Source organism: Ceratotherium simum, chromosome X, assembly GCF_057802395.1.
Source record: "Ceratotherium simum simum isolate JZ-2026a chromosome X, ASM5780239v1, whole genome shotgun sequence".
NCBI lineage: Eukaryota > Metazoa > Chordata > Mammalia > Perissodactyla > Rhinocerotidae > Ceratotherium > Ceratotherium simum.
The window spans coordinates 86,565,961-86,579,526 of NC_141940.1; the positions used below are offsets into that span (position 1 = coordinate 86,565,961).

Here is a 13,566-nt window from a genome sequence, read left to right on the forward strand (position 1 = left end):
TAAACTGTGCACAGACCATTCTCCCTATGTACCCTATGGAACAAAATCCTTAATCTTCATGGGAAAAGGCAATAAAACTATAGCTTGAGAGCACTGGTGGAAATTCACTGCAGCTGGCAGAGAGGAATGGCCAATACCACTGAAACTCTACCCAGACCAATATACTCTTTCTCCCTTAGGGAAAATGACCCTAAATCTGCAGAAGAAAGGACAGCAGGAACTGAAGGCACTGGTGGAAATTCAGTATAGTTCGAGAAGGAAAACAGAAAAAATGCTCTAACCCAGGTGGGGCAGGAATATGTGCTAGGCCCACCATTGTATTTAGAGGAGGAGCAGGAACACTTGTGAAAGTTACACCTCCAAGACTCAGGATAAGCCTGCCTAAGACTGAGGCTTAATCAGAAAAACATAGAATGTCCTTAGTCCCCTATTTCCCACTACCATGCTAAAAAGACATCAAGTAAAATAATAGCATTCTACATCTTTAAAGAATGCAAGAGATAAATTGTCTTCAGGCAGCAGCATGAAGGGAAGAATCAAAGCAATAAAAAAAAGCAGTATGAATAGACAAAGAAATCATCAGGACCAGACTCAGTTATGACACACATGTTGGAATTATCAGACAGGGAAATTAGAACAGATATGGTTCATATGTTAAAGCCTTTATTGGAAAAGGTAGACAACATGCAAGATTAGATATGTAATTTCAGCAGGGGGATGGAAAGTATAAGAAAGACTCAAACATAAATGCAAGAGAAAAAACACAAATAACAGATTTAAAGAATGCCTTAAATATGCTCATCAGTGGACTTGACATAGCTGAGGAAGCGGTGAACTTGAAGATAGATCAATAGAAATTACACAAACTGAAATGCAGAGAGAAAAAAAGAAAACAGGATAAAATATTCAAGAACATTAGGACATTATCAAACAGTGTAATATATATGTAATTCGAATATCAGGAGAAGAGAGACAGAATGGGGAAGAAGAAATATTTGAAGAAATAATTGCCAAAATTTTCCAAAATTAGTGACTGATACCAAATCACAGATCCAAGTGTCTCAAAGAACACCAAGATGAGTAAATAAAATTTTAAAAAGAACCACACCACACCCAGACATATCAAATTCAAACTCCAGAAAATCAGACAAAAATAAAATCTTGAAGACAGCCAGGAAAAAGGGGTGGGAGGAACACCTTACCTACAGAAGAATAAAGAGAAAAATTACATTAGACTTATTGTCAGAAACCATATAAGCAAAAAGACAGTAGAATGAAACCTTGAAAGTAAAAATAATCCGCTGATCCAGAATTCTGAATTCAGCAAAAACGTCCTTCAAAAATGAAGGCAAAAGAAAGACTTTTTTTCAGACAAACAAAAACAGGAAATTCATCACCATCAGACCTACCTTATGAGAAATAATAAAGGACATTATTTAGGCAGAAGGGATATGCTATAGGCCAGAAAATTGGATCTCCATAAATAAATGAAGAGCATTGGAAAAGGAATAAATGAAGGCAAAATATATCTTTTGGTTTTTCATATTCTTAATTGTTCTAAAAGATAACTGACTGTTTAAAGCAATAATAGTAACAATGTATTGGGTGTTTACAGCATTCATAGAAATGAATTGAATACAACAATGACACAAGGAAAAGGTGGAAGAAATTGAGAATATACTGTTATGAAGTACTCACACTGCACATGAAGCAATATAGTATTATTTGAAGGTGAGCCCAAATTATTTTAAAATGTACCTTGTAAACCCTAGGGGGACTACTAAAAAGTAAAAAAAAAAAAAAGACATAAATTACAAGTAAATAGAGGAGATAAAACAGGATCATAAAAAATGCTTAAATAAAATAAGAAAAAGCAAAGAGAGAGAGAGAAAAGAAACAAAGAACACATGCAATGAATAGAAAACACAGTTAGCAAGATGGTAGACTTTAATCCAACTATATCAATAACCACTTTACATATGAATTGTCTAAACACACCAATTAAAAGACAGAGATTGTTAGATTGGATAAAAAGCAAGACCCAAATATATGCTGCCTAAAACACATAGAGCTGGGTCCACTTCTAGGACTTTCTTTTATATCTCACTTAACTCAAATATAAAACCTTGATAGAATGGATGGACACCTATTTGAAAACTAAAAAGCAAAAATAGGTAGGTGGGGCAGGGAAGAGTATTAGAGTTTGAAATACCCCCTAAACAGTTATAAGTTCAATATTATTTTTTTTCCTTCCAGCATCCTGAGCCTGAATTGAACATGACATGAAACCCAAAATTGAGCATTGTTTAGCAGACAAAGTGAGATACAGGAGAAGCCTTGAAGCTATGGCCTGAGGAGTGGAAAAGAGAGCTCCTAATGTTCAGAGAGAGTGTTGGAAATCCCTCAGGTTTTTATTTACTCTACTTCTTCTTTGGTCCCACAGTGGGGGCAGTGATAGCAAAGGCAGCCCAGAAGCAAGTGTGGTCCATCCATAATGGGAACCTCCAGGAATCAAAGCTCTAAGGGATGAGGTCTTTTCTCTAGATGGAGGCACAGCATCAAGAGAACAAAACTAAACTTCAAACTAATTTTTCCTCTCTGTCTCCTCCTGCAAATTGTTTATGCAAGTGGTACAACCAAGAAAGTGGCTGGTTTCTGAATAGAGGGCAGAAAATGGGAAACTAAGGAACTGGAAAGTACTGAAAAAATAAGGGAGAGGAAATAGTTTAGAAAAGCTGATGTTGTTTTGAATTCCTGGGCTCAATTCTGACCTATGTGTGCTTTGATCCAATTCTAATCAGCATACGAAATATTTGGAAACTGAACTAGCAAGTAAACCTCCACCCAAGTCCCAGACTGACCACTAGGTGGTGTACATGCAAGACTGATCTACATAGTACTGCAAAAGTTTTGAAAACTGAACTGATCAACTTCCATAGGATATAAACAAGATTCTGGGTCTCAATGTTCACAATGTCCAAGATACAAACTAAAATCAATCAACATGCAAATAACCATGAAATCTCAACTCAGGTGAAAAGAGACCATCAAAAGAAATGAATAATGAGATGACACAGACTTTGGAATTGTCTTAAATTATCTATTACAAAAATGCTTGAATGAGCAATCACAATCTTGAAACAAATATTAAAATAGAAAGACTCAGCAAAGAAATAGGAGATATAAGCAAGAATAAAGTAGAAATTTTAAAACTGAAAAGTACAATAATCAAAATAAAAAGTCACTGAATGGACTTAATGGCAAAACAGAAATGATAGAGAAAAGAGTCATTAGACTCAAAGATTCACCAATAGAAATCACCTAATATGAGCAACCGAAAGACAAAATATTGAAAAATAAAAACCCAGAGATTCAGGCACTTGTGTATCAAAACAACAACAACAAAGACTAATAATCATCTTATTGGAGTTCCAGATAGAGAGGAGAAAGAGGAGGGCCTGAAAAAGTACTTGAGGGAGTGACATCAGCATCATGGTGGAGTGAGCTCTTCCCTTAGTCTCTCCCCATAAGATACAACAAGAAAAGACATTCATAAACCAACAGAGGACAATCACACAACAAAATAAATGTCTGAGATATCCACGCAGCCATATGTCTGAAGGTGGAGGTGCTGGACCCCCTGGAAGGCAGTGGAAGGAGGTAAGGGGATCTCCTCTCCCTCTCCAAACAGCAGTGATCTAGGGTGTGGGACCATGCATGGAGGCCAGCATGCAACCTGAGTGGAAAGAGGGGAAAGGGCAGCCACCCATGGGAGCGCCTTTGCTCTTGGAGTTGCCTTCCAGCCCATGGGAACGCTCCACACCAAGGAGGCTAAGCAATTGCAGGGGCGTATTCACCAAACTAAACAGCCTAGGAGGGAAGACAGTGAGTGCAGGCCAGGGGCACCCCCAGGATGATGCACATGAAATAAAGCCCCCCACCTGCCTGATGCACCAGTTCAGCCAGTAGGCCACAGCAGGGGACTCTTGCCAGAAGGCCTTTGTGCCTACGTGTGTAAAGCAGCAGTGGGCAGTTTGAAAACGCAGACAAGCCCTGGTTGGCCCAACTTCCAAAGGACAGACACAGCTGCCAGGGATCATGGCAGGCTCAGAATACACAGCTCCTGCCTGCCCCCAGTGGTGGCAGGTGGAACTTTCAACCAAATACTACCACTACATGATGGCACAAGTCAACCCCATCAAATAGCATGAAGAAGTATATTAACACTCAAGACCAGAAGGAAAATGACAAGGGCCCCAAAATCAATTCTGAAGTCACAGAAATTTACAATCTAAATGACAGAGAATTCAAAATAGTTATCATGAAGAAACTCAACGAGTTACAAGAAAACTAAGGAAGATAGTTCAATGAAATCAGGAATAAAACGAATGAGCAGAGGGAATTCTTCACAAAAGAGATTGAAACTATACAGAAAAATGAATCAGAAAGGTTGGAGATGAAAAACACAAAGCATGAGACAAAGAAAAATCTGGAATCTTGAAATAACAGAGCTGATATTATGGAGGACAGAATTAGTAACTTAGAGGACAGAAATATAGAAATGCTTCAGATGGAGAAGGAGAGAGAACTAAGACTAAAAAGAAATGAAGAAATTCTCTGAGAAACATCTGACTCAATTAGCAAATGCAACATAAGGATTAAAGGTATTGCAGAGGAAGAGGAAAGGGGAAAAGGAGCAGAGGGATTGTTCAAAGAAATAATAGCTGAGAACTTCCCAAACCTGAGGAAGGAGCAAGAATTACATGTAAATGAAGCTAATAGAACACCTAATTGCATTAATGTGAAAAGACATTCGCCAGGGCATGTATTAGTAAAACTGGCAAAAGTCAATGACAAAGAAAAAGTATTAGAGGCAGCAAGGCAGAAGAAAATAACCTACAAAGGAACCCCTATCAGACTTTCAGCAGATTTCTCAGCAGAAACCTTACAGGCTAGGAAAGAGTGGAATGATATACTCAAAATTCAGAAAGACAAAAACTTTCAGCCAAGAATACTCTATCCAGTGAAAAAGTCCTTCAAAAATGATGGAGAAATAAAAAGTTTACCAGATAAACAAAAGCTGAGGAAGTTCACTGCCACAAGATCCCCCCTACAAGAAATGATACCTGAAAAAAAAAAAGAGAGGGTTTACAAAGCCTTGAGCAAGGAGATACACAGACAGACAAAAGCAGAAAATTTCAGCTCTCTACCAGAACATGTTAGCAAACATTTAATTGTGACATTAAAGAAAAAGGAAAGAAAACATCAAAAATAAGTATGATCACTTTGTTTTAATCACAAACTCACAACACAAAATGGAATAAGTTGTGACAACAATAACTTAGGGAAGAATAATGAGATGGAACCTGCTTAGACTAAGGAAATAAGAGGCTATTGGAAAATGGACTATCTCCTCTACAAGGTCTTATATACAAACCTCACAGTAACCACTAAACAAAATATCAGAATAGAGACACAAATGATAAATAAAGAGAAAACTGAGAAAACCATCATAGAGAACCACCAAATTGAATTGGCAGTTACCAATACACGGGAGCAGAAACAAGGAAAATACAGAAAAATGGGAAAAGAAGTGATAAAATGGCAGTATTAAGTCCTCATACATCAATAATCTAAATGTAAATGGATTTACTTCTCTAATCAAAAGACACAGAGTGGCTGCATGGATTAAAAAACAAGACCAAACAATATGCTGCCTCCAGGAAACTTGTCTCAGCTCTAAGACAAACACAGGCTCAGAGTGAAGGGATGGAAGATGATACTCCAAGCAAATCGTAGACAAGGGAAAGGAGGAGTTGTGATACTTATATGAGACAAAGTTGACTTCAAGATAAAACAGGTAATGAGAGACAAACAGGGGTAGTATATAATGTTAAGAGGGACACTCCACCAAGAGGACATAACTCTTATAAATATATTTTCACCTAAGATAGGACCACCAAAGTACATAAAGCAACTATTAAAAGACCTAAAAAGAGAAATCAACTGCAACACAATAGTAGTAGGGGACCTCAACACCTGACTTACATCAATGGATAGATCATCCAGACAGAAAGTCAACAAGGAAATAGTGGAATTAAATGAAAACCTAGAACAGATGGACTTAATAGATACATATATAGAAGACTCCATCCAAAAAGAGCAGAACAGACATTCTTCTCAAGTGCACATGGAACATTCTCAAAGATAGACCATATTTTGGGAAACAAGGAAAGCCTCAATAAACTTAAGAATATTGAAATCATATCAAGTATCTTTTCTGACAACAATGCTATGAAACTAGAAATCAACTACAAGAAGAAAGCAGGGAAAGTGACACATATGTGGAAACTAAACAACATGCTACTGAAAACTATTGGATCAATGAAGAAATTAAAGGAGAAATAGAAAATATCTGGAGACAAATGAAGATGTAAAATACACCATAGCAACTCATATGGGATGCAGCAAAAGTGGTCCTGGGAGGGAAATACATAGCAATACAGGCCCACCTTAACAAGCAAGAAAAATCAGAAATAAGCAATCTTAAACTACACCTAACAGAACTAGAAAAAGAAGAACAAACAAAGCTCAAAGTCAGAAGAAGGAGGGAAATAATAAAAATTATAGCAGTAATAAATGAAATTGAAACTAAGAAAACAGTAGAAAAGATCAATGAAACTAAGAGCTGGTTCTTTGAGAAGATAAACAATATCAACAAACCTTTAGCCAGACTCACTAAGGAAAAAAGAGACAAAGCTCAAATAAATAAAATTAGAAATGAAAGAGGAGAAATTACAATGGATACCACAGAAATACAAAGGATTAAAAGAGAATACTATGAAAAACCATATGCCAACAGATTGGACAATCTAGAAGAAATACATAAATTCTTAGATGCATACAACCTCCCAAAAGTGAATCAAGAAGAAATAGAGAATCTGAACAGACCAATCACAAGTCAAGAAGTTGAAACAGTAATCAAAATTCTCCCCAAAAATAAAAGTCCAGGACCTGATGGCTTCTCTGGAGAATTCTACCAAACATGTAAAGATAATTTAATACCTGTCCTTCTCAAACTATTCCAAAAAGTTGAATAAGATGGAAAACCTCCTTCCACATTTTATGAGGCCAACATCATCCTGATCCAAAAGCCAGGCAGGGACAACACAAAGAAAGAAAATTACAGGCCAATATCACTGATGAACATACATTCAAAAATCCTCAACAAAATATTATCAAATTGATTACAGCAATACATTAAAGGGTCATACACCATGATGAGTGGGATTTATACCAGGGACACAGGGATGGTTCAACATTCACAAATCAATCAATGTGATATACCACATTAACAAAATGAGGAATAAAAACCACATGATCATCTCAATAGATGTATAGAAGGCATTTGACAAGATCCAACATCCATTTATGATAAAAATTCTCCACAAAATGGGTACAGAAGGAAAGTACCTCAACATAATAAAGGCCATATATAAAAAACCCACAGCCAACATCATAGTCAATGGGGAAAAACTGAAAGCCATCCCTCTGAGAACAGGAACAAGACAAGGGTGCCCACTTTTGCCACTCTTATTCAACATAGTACTGGAGGTTCTGGCCAGAGCAATTAGGCAAGAAAAAGGAATAAAAAGAATACAAATAGGCAACAAAGGAATGAAATTCTCACTATTTGCAGATGACATGATCTTATATATAGAAAACTCTAAAGAACCCATTGGAAAACTATTAGAAATAATCAACAACTACAGCAAAGTCACAGGGTACAAAATCAACTTACAGAAATCAGTTGCATTTCTATATGCCAACAACGAACTAACAGAGAACTCAAGAAGACAATCCCATTTATAATTGCAACAAAAAGAACAAAATACCTAGGAATAAATTTAACCAAGGAAGTGAAAGACCTATACTATAAGACTATAAGACATTATTGAGTGAAATCAATGATGACAGAAAGAAATTGTAAAATATTCCATGAACATGGATTGGAAGAATAAACAAAGTTAAAATGTCCATACTACCTAAAGCAATCTACAGATTCAATGCAATCCCAATCAGAATCACAAGGACATTGTTAAAAGAAATAGGACAAAAAATCCTAAAATTCATATGGGGCAACAAAAGACCTTGAATAGCTAAAGCAATCCTGAGAAAAAAGAACAAAGCTGGAGGCATCACAATCCCTGACTTGAAGACATACCACAAAGCGATAGTAATCAAAACAGCATGGTACTGTTACGAAAACAGACACACAGATCAATGGAACAGAATTGAAAGCACAGATTAATCTGTGATCTATGGACAGCTAACATTCGACAAAGGAGCCAAGAACACACAATGGAGAAAGGAACATCTCTTCAATAAATAGTGCTGGGAAAACTGGACAGCCACGTGAAAAAGAATGAAAATAGACTATTATCTTTTGCCATACACAAAAACTAACTCAGAATGGATTAAAGGCTTGAAGGTAAGACATGAAACCAAAAAACTCCCAGAAGAAAATATAGGCAGTACACCGTTTGACATCAGATTTAAAAGGATCTTTTCAAATACCATGTCTACTCAGGCAAGGGAAAAAAAAGAGAAAATAAACAAATGGACTACATCAGACTAAAGAGCTTCTGTAAGGCAAAGGAAACCAGGAACAAAATAAAAAAGCTACCCAGCAACGGGGAGAAAATATTTGTAAATCATATATCAAACAAGGAGTTAATGTCCAAAATATATTAAGAACTCATACAACTCAACAACAGAAAAACAAATAACCTGATATGTGATGTCAGCATCATGGTGGAGTGAGCTTCCCCTATTGAACTCTCCCCCTCTAAGACACAACAAAAAGGGTATTCAAACTCCAACAGAAGTTAGTCACACAACACAAGGGATGTCTGAGGCACCCATGCAGCCATACACCTGAGGGCTGAGGTGCTGGAATCCCCAGAGGAGGTGGAAGGAGGTAAGATGAGCTCCCTTCCTTCCCCAATGACTGCGATCCTGAGACTGAGACCACATGGCTCTCAGAGGTGGGGGGAGGGGCGGCCCTCCATGGGAAAACCGGTGCTCTCCAAGATCCCTCACAGCCCATGGGGACTCCCTCTATAGAGGGAGCAGAACTGTTGTGAGGGTACTTTTGAGAAGCTAGCCTTTCAGGAGAGCAGAGAGCAACGGTGAAGTGAAAAACATCTGGGATGGGGGAGGCAAAAGTAAGCACCCCCCCACCCACCTGCCAGGTGCTTCAGCACAGTGGCCGTGCAGCCTCAGCTCAGTGGTGCTTCAGCTTGGCTCTGGCCCCAGGGCCAGCTGCGGTGGCATCCTTGTGCCTCTCCCCCAGTGGTGGTAGCTCCCCAAAGCCCCAGCACCAGCAGCTCTGTGGTGCACATGCTCCAGAAACAGCAGCTCCAGCTCCCTGGTGCCCCAACACCAGTGGCCCTGGCTTGACCATGCCGCAGCCCCAGAAGCATCGGCTCAACCATGCACCAGCCACAGCTGTATAAGCTTGACCATGCCCCACCCCCAGCTCCTTCACCTTGGCTGTGCTCAGGCTCCAAGTGACTTGGCATCAGCTACTTCAGCCTGGCTGTGCTCCAGTTCCAGCTTCTTCAGTACAGCAGCACTCTAACTCCAGATCCTGCTTCTCTGGTCCAGCTGTGCTTCAGCTGCAGCTACTTCAACCCAGCCATGCTCCAGCTCCAGCTGTTCCCACACTCCAGCTCCAGCTGCTTCGGCTCAGTCATGCTGAAGTTCAGCCATGTTCCAGCTCTGGCTTCTTGGACCCACCCACACCCCAAGTCCCAGCTGCTTCGGTCTAGCCATACTCTACTCCCAGCTGTTCCTGTGCTGCAGATCCGGCTGCTCCTGTGCTGCAGCCCCAGTAGCTTCCACTCAGCCACGCATCAGCTCAGTAATGCTTCAGCTCAGCTGTGCCTCAGCTCAGCCACGGGCTGACCAGAGCACCCGCAGATTGATGTGGGCACAGAATACACAGCTCTTGACCCCCACGCAGTGGCAGCAAGAGGAAACTGTGACCAGATACTTTCAATATGAGGAAAAATAAGCAAACACTGACAGGCACTATGCAAAAATATATTAAATCTCAAGAACCAAAGGAAAATTACAAGCACCCAGAAATCAACCCTGAAAGCATAGAAATGTATAACCTTAATGACAGAGAATTCAAAATAGCTACCATAAAAAAGCTCAACAAAATACAAGAGAACACAGATAGACAGGTCAATGAAATCAGGAATTTAGTCACAAAAGAGATTGAAAGTATGAAAAAAAAAACAATCAGAAATCTTAGAGATGAAAAACACAATAGAGGAGATAAAGACAAATCTGGAAGCCTTAAGCATCAGAGCTGACAATATGGAGGAAAGAATTAGCAATATTCAGAACAGCAATGCAGAAATGCTCCAGATGGAGGAGGAAAGAGAACTAAGACTAAAAAGAAATGAAGAAGTTCTCTGAGAAATATCCAACTCAATTAGAAAATCCAACATAAAGATTATAGGTATTCCAGAGTGAGAACAGAGGGAAAAAGGAGCACAGAACTTGTTCAAAGAAATAATAGCTGAGAACTTCCCAAAATTGGTGATGGAGCTGGAAATACCAGTGAATGAAATAAATAGATCTCCTAGATATATCAACATGAAAAGACCCTCTCTAAGGCATATAGTAGTAAACCTGGCAAAAGTCAATGACAAAGAAAAAATATGAAGGGCAGCTAGACAAAAATAAATAAATAAATAAATAAATAATGTACAAAGGAATTCCTATTAGGCTCTCAGCCAATTTCTTGACAGAAACTTTACAGGCTAGGAGAGAGTGGAATGATATACTCAAAATTCTGAAAAACAGAAACTTTCAGCCAAGAATACTCTATTCAGTGAAAATACCCTTCAGATATGATGGAGAAATAATAACTATCGCTGATAAACAAAAGCTAAGGGAGTTCATTGCCACAAGACCCCCACTACAAGAAGTGCTCAAGAAGGCTGTCATGCCTGAGAAAAAAAAGAGAAAGGGGATACAAAGTTTTGAATAAGGAGGAAAATAGGTCGACAAAAACAGAAAAATTGCAGCTCTCTATCAGGATAAATTAGCAAACACTTAGTTATAAAACCAAAGATCAAGGGAAGGAAAACACCAAAAATAAATATAACCTCATCATTTTAAACACAGACTCACAACACAAGATGGAATAAGTTGTGACAACAATAACTTAGAAGGGGAAGAGGAAAGGGATCAAATCAACTTAGTCTAAAGGAATAAGAGGCCATCAACAAAAGGAATATCACATCCACAAGATTTTTTATACAAACCTCATGGTAACCACTAACCAAATATCAGAACAGAGTCACACATGATAAATAACGAGAAAACTAAGAGAACCACTATACAGAACTACCAAACTGAATTAGTAGTCCGAAACACACAGGATGAGAAACAAAGGAAATGCAAAAGAACTGGAAAATAAGTGATAAAACAGCAACATTAAGCCCTCATATATCAATAATTACTCTAAATGTAAATGTACTGAACTCTCCAATCAAAAGACACAGAGTGGTGGGATGGATTAAAAAACAAGACCCAACAATATGCTGCCTCCAGGAAACACATCTCAGCTCTAAAGACAAACACAGGCTCAGAGTGAAAGGATGCAAGACAGTACTCCAAGATAATGGCAAACAAAAGTAAGCAGGTGTTGCCATACTTATATCAGACAAAGTTGATTTCAAGAGAAAACAGGTAATGAGAGACAAAGAGGGGTAATATATAATGATGAAAGGGACATTCCACCAAGAAGACATATCACTTATATATACACCCAACACAGAAGCACCAAAGTACATAAAACAACTATAAATATATGTAAAAGGACATATTAATAACAACACAATAATAGTAGGGGATCTTAACACCCCACTTACATCAATTGATAGATCATCCAGACAGAAAGTCTATAAGGAAATAATGGACTTAAACAAAAAACTAGATGAGATGGACTTAATAGATATATATATATAGAGAGAGCACTCCATCCAAACACAGCAGATTACACATTCTTCTCAAGTATGCATGGAACATTCTCAATAATAGACCATATATTGGGAAATAAGGCAAGCTTCTATAAATTTAAGATTGAAATCATAACCAGCATCTTTTTCGAAAATGCCATGAAGCCAGAAATCAACTACAAGGAAAAAACCAGGAAAAGGACAAAGACGTGGAGACTAAACAACATGTTACTGAACAACCAATGGATCATTGATGAAATTAGAGAAATCAAATCATATCTGGAGACAAATGAAAATGAAAATACACTGTGCCAACTCATATGGGATGCAGCAAAAGTGGTCCTGGGAAGGAAATACATAGCAATACAGGCCCACCTTAACAAACAAGAAAAAGCTTAAATAAGCAGCCTCAAAATACGCCTAAAAGAATGAGAAAAAGAAGAAGAAACAAGGCCCAAAGTCAGGAGAAGGAGGGAAATAATAAAAATCAGAGCAGAAATAAATGAAATTGAAACGAATAAAACAGTAGAAAGGATCAATGAAACAAAGAGCTGGTTCTTTGAGAAGATAAACAAAATTTACAAACCCTTAGCAACACTCACCAAAAAAAAAAGAGAGAAGGCTCAAATAAATAAAATTAGAATTGAAAAAGGAGAAATTACAATGGATACCACAGAAATACAAAGGATTATAAGAGAATACTATGAAAAACTATATGCCAACAGATTGGACAATCGAGAAGAAATACATAAATTCTTAGATGCATACAACCTCCCAAAACCGAATCAAGAAGAAATAGAGACTCTGCATAGACCAATCACAAGTAAAGAGATTGAAAGAGTAATCAAAAACCTCCCAAAAAATAAAAGTCTAGGACCAGATGGCTTCTCTCGAGAATTTTACCAAACATTCAAAGATGATTTAATACCTATCCTTCTCAAGCTATTCCAAAAAATAGCAGAAGATGGAACACTTCCCAACACATTCTATGAGGCCAACATCACCCAGATACCAAAGCCAGACAAGGACAATACTAAGGAGGAAAACAACATACCAATATCTCTGATGAACATGGATGGAAAAATCCTCAGCAAAATATTGGCAAACCGAATACAACAACACATTGAAAAGATCATACACCATGATCAAGTGGGATTCATACCAGGGACACAGGGATGGTTCAACATTCACAAATCAATCAATGTGATATACCACATTAACAAAACGAGGAATAAAAACCATATGATAATCTCAATAGATGCAGAGAAGGCATTTGACAAGATCCAACATCCATTTATGGTAAAAACTCACAAAAAAATAGGTATAGAAGGAAAGTACCTCAACATAATAAAGGCCATATATGACAAACCCACAGAAAACATCATACTCAATGGGGAAAAACTGAAAGCCATCCCTCTGAGAACAGGAACAAGGCAAAGGTGCCCACTTTTGCCACTCTTATTCAACATAGTACTGGAGGTTCTGGCCAGAGCAATTAGGCAAGAAAAAGGAATAAAAGGAATAC

General features: G+C 38.0%; 1 protein-coding gene across 2 annotated transcripts in view; it reads right to left on the bottom strand.

Annotated features, from left to right (window-relative positions):
• Positions 1-13,566, bottom strand: part of PFKFB1 (6-phosphofructo-2-kinase/fructose-2,6-biphosphatase 1) — a 94,834-nt gene that overhangs the window by 28,046 nt on the left and 53,222 nt on the right. The gene's annotated exons all lie outside the window — the stretch shown is intronic.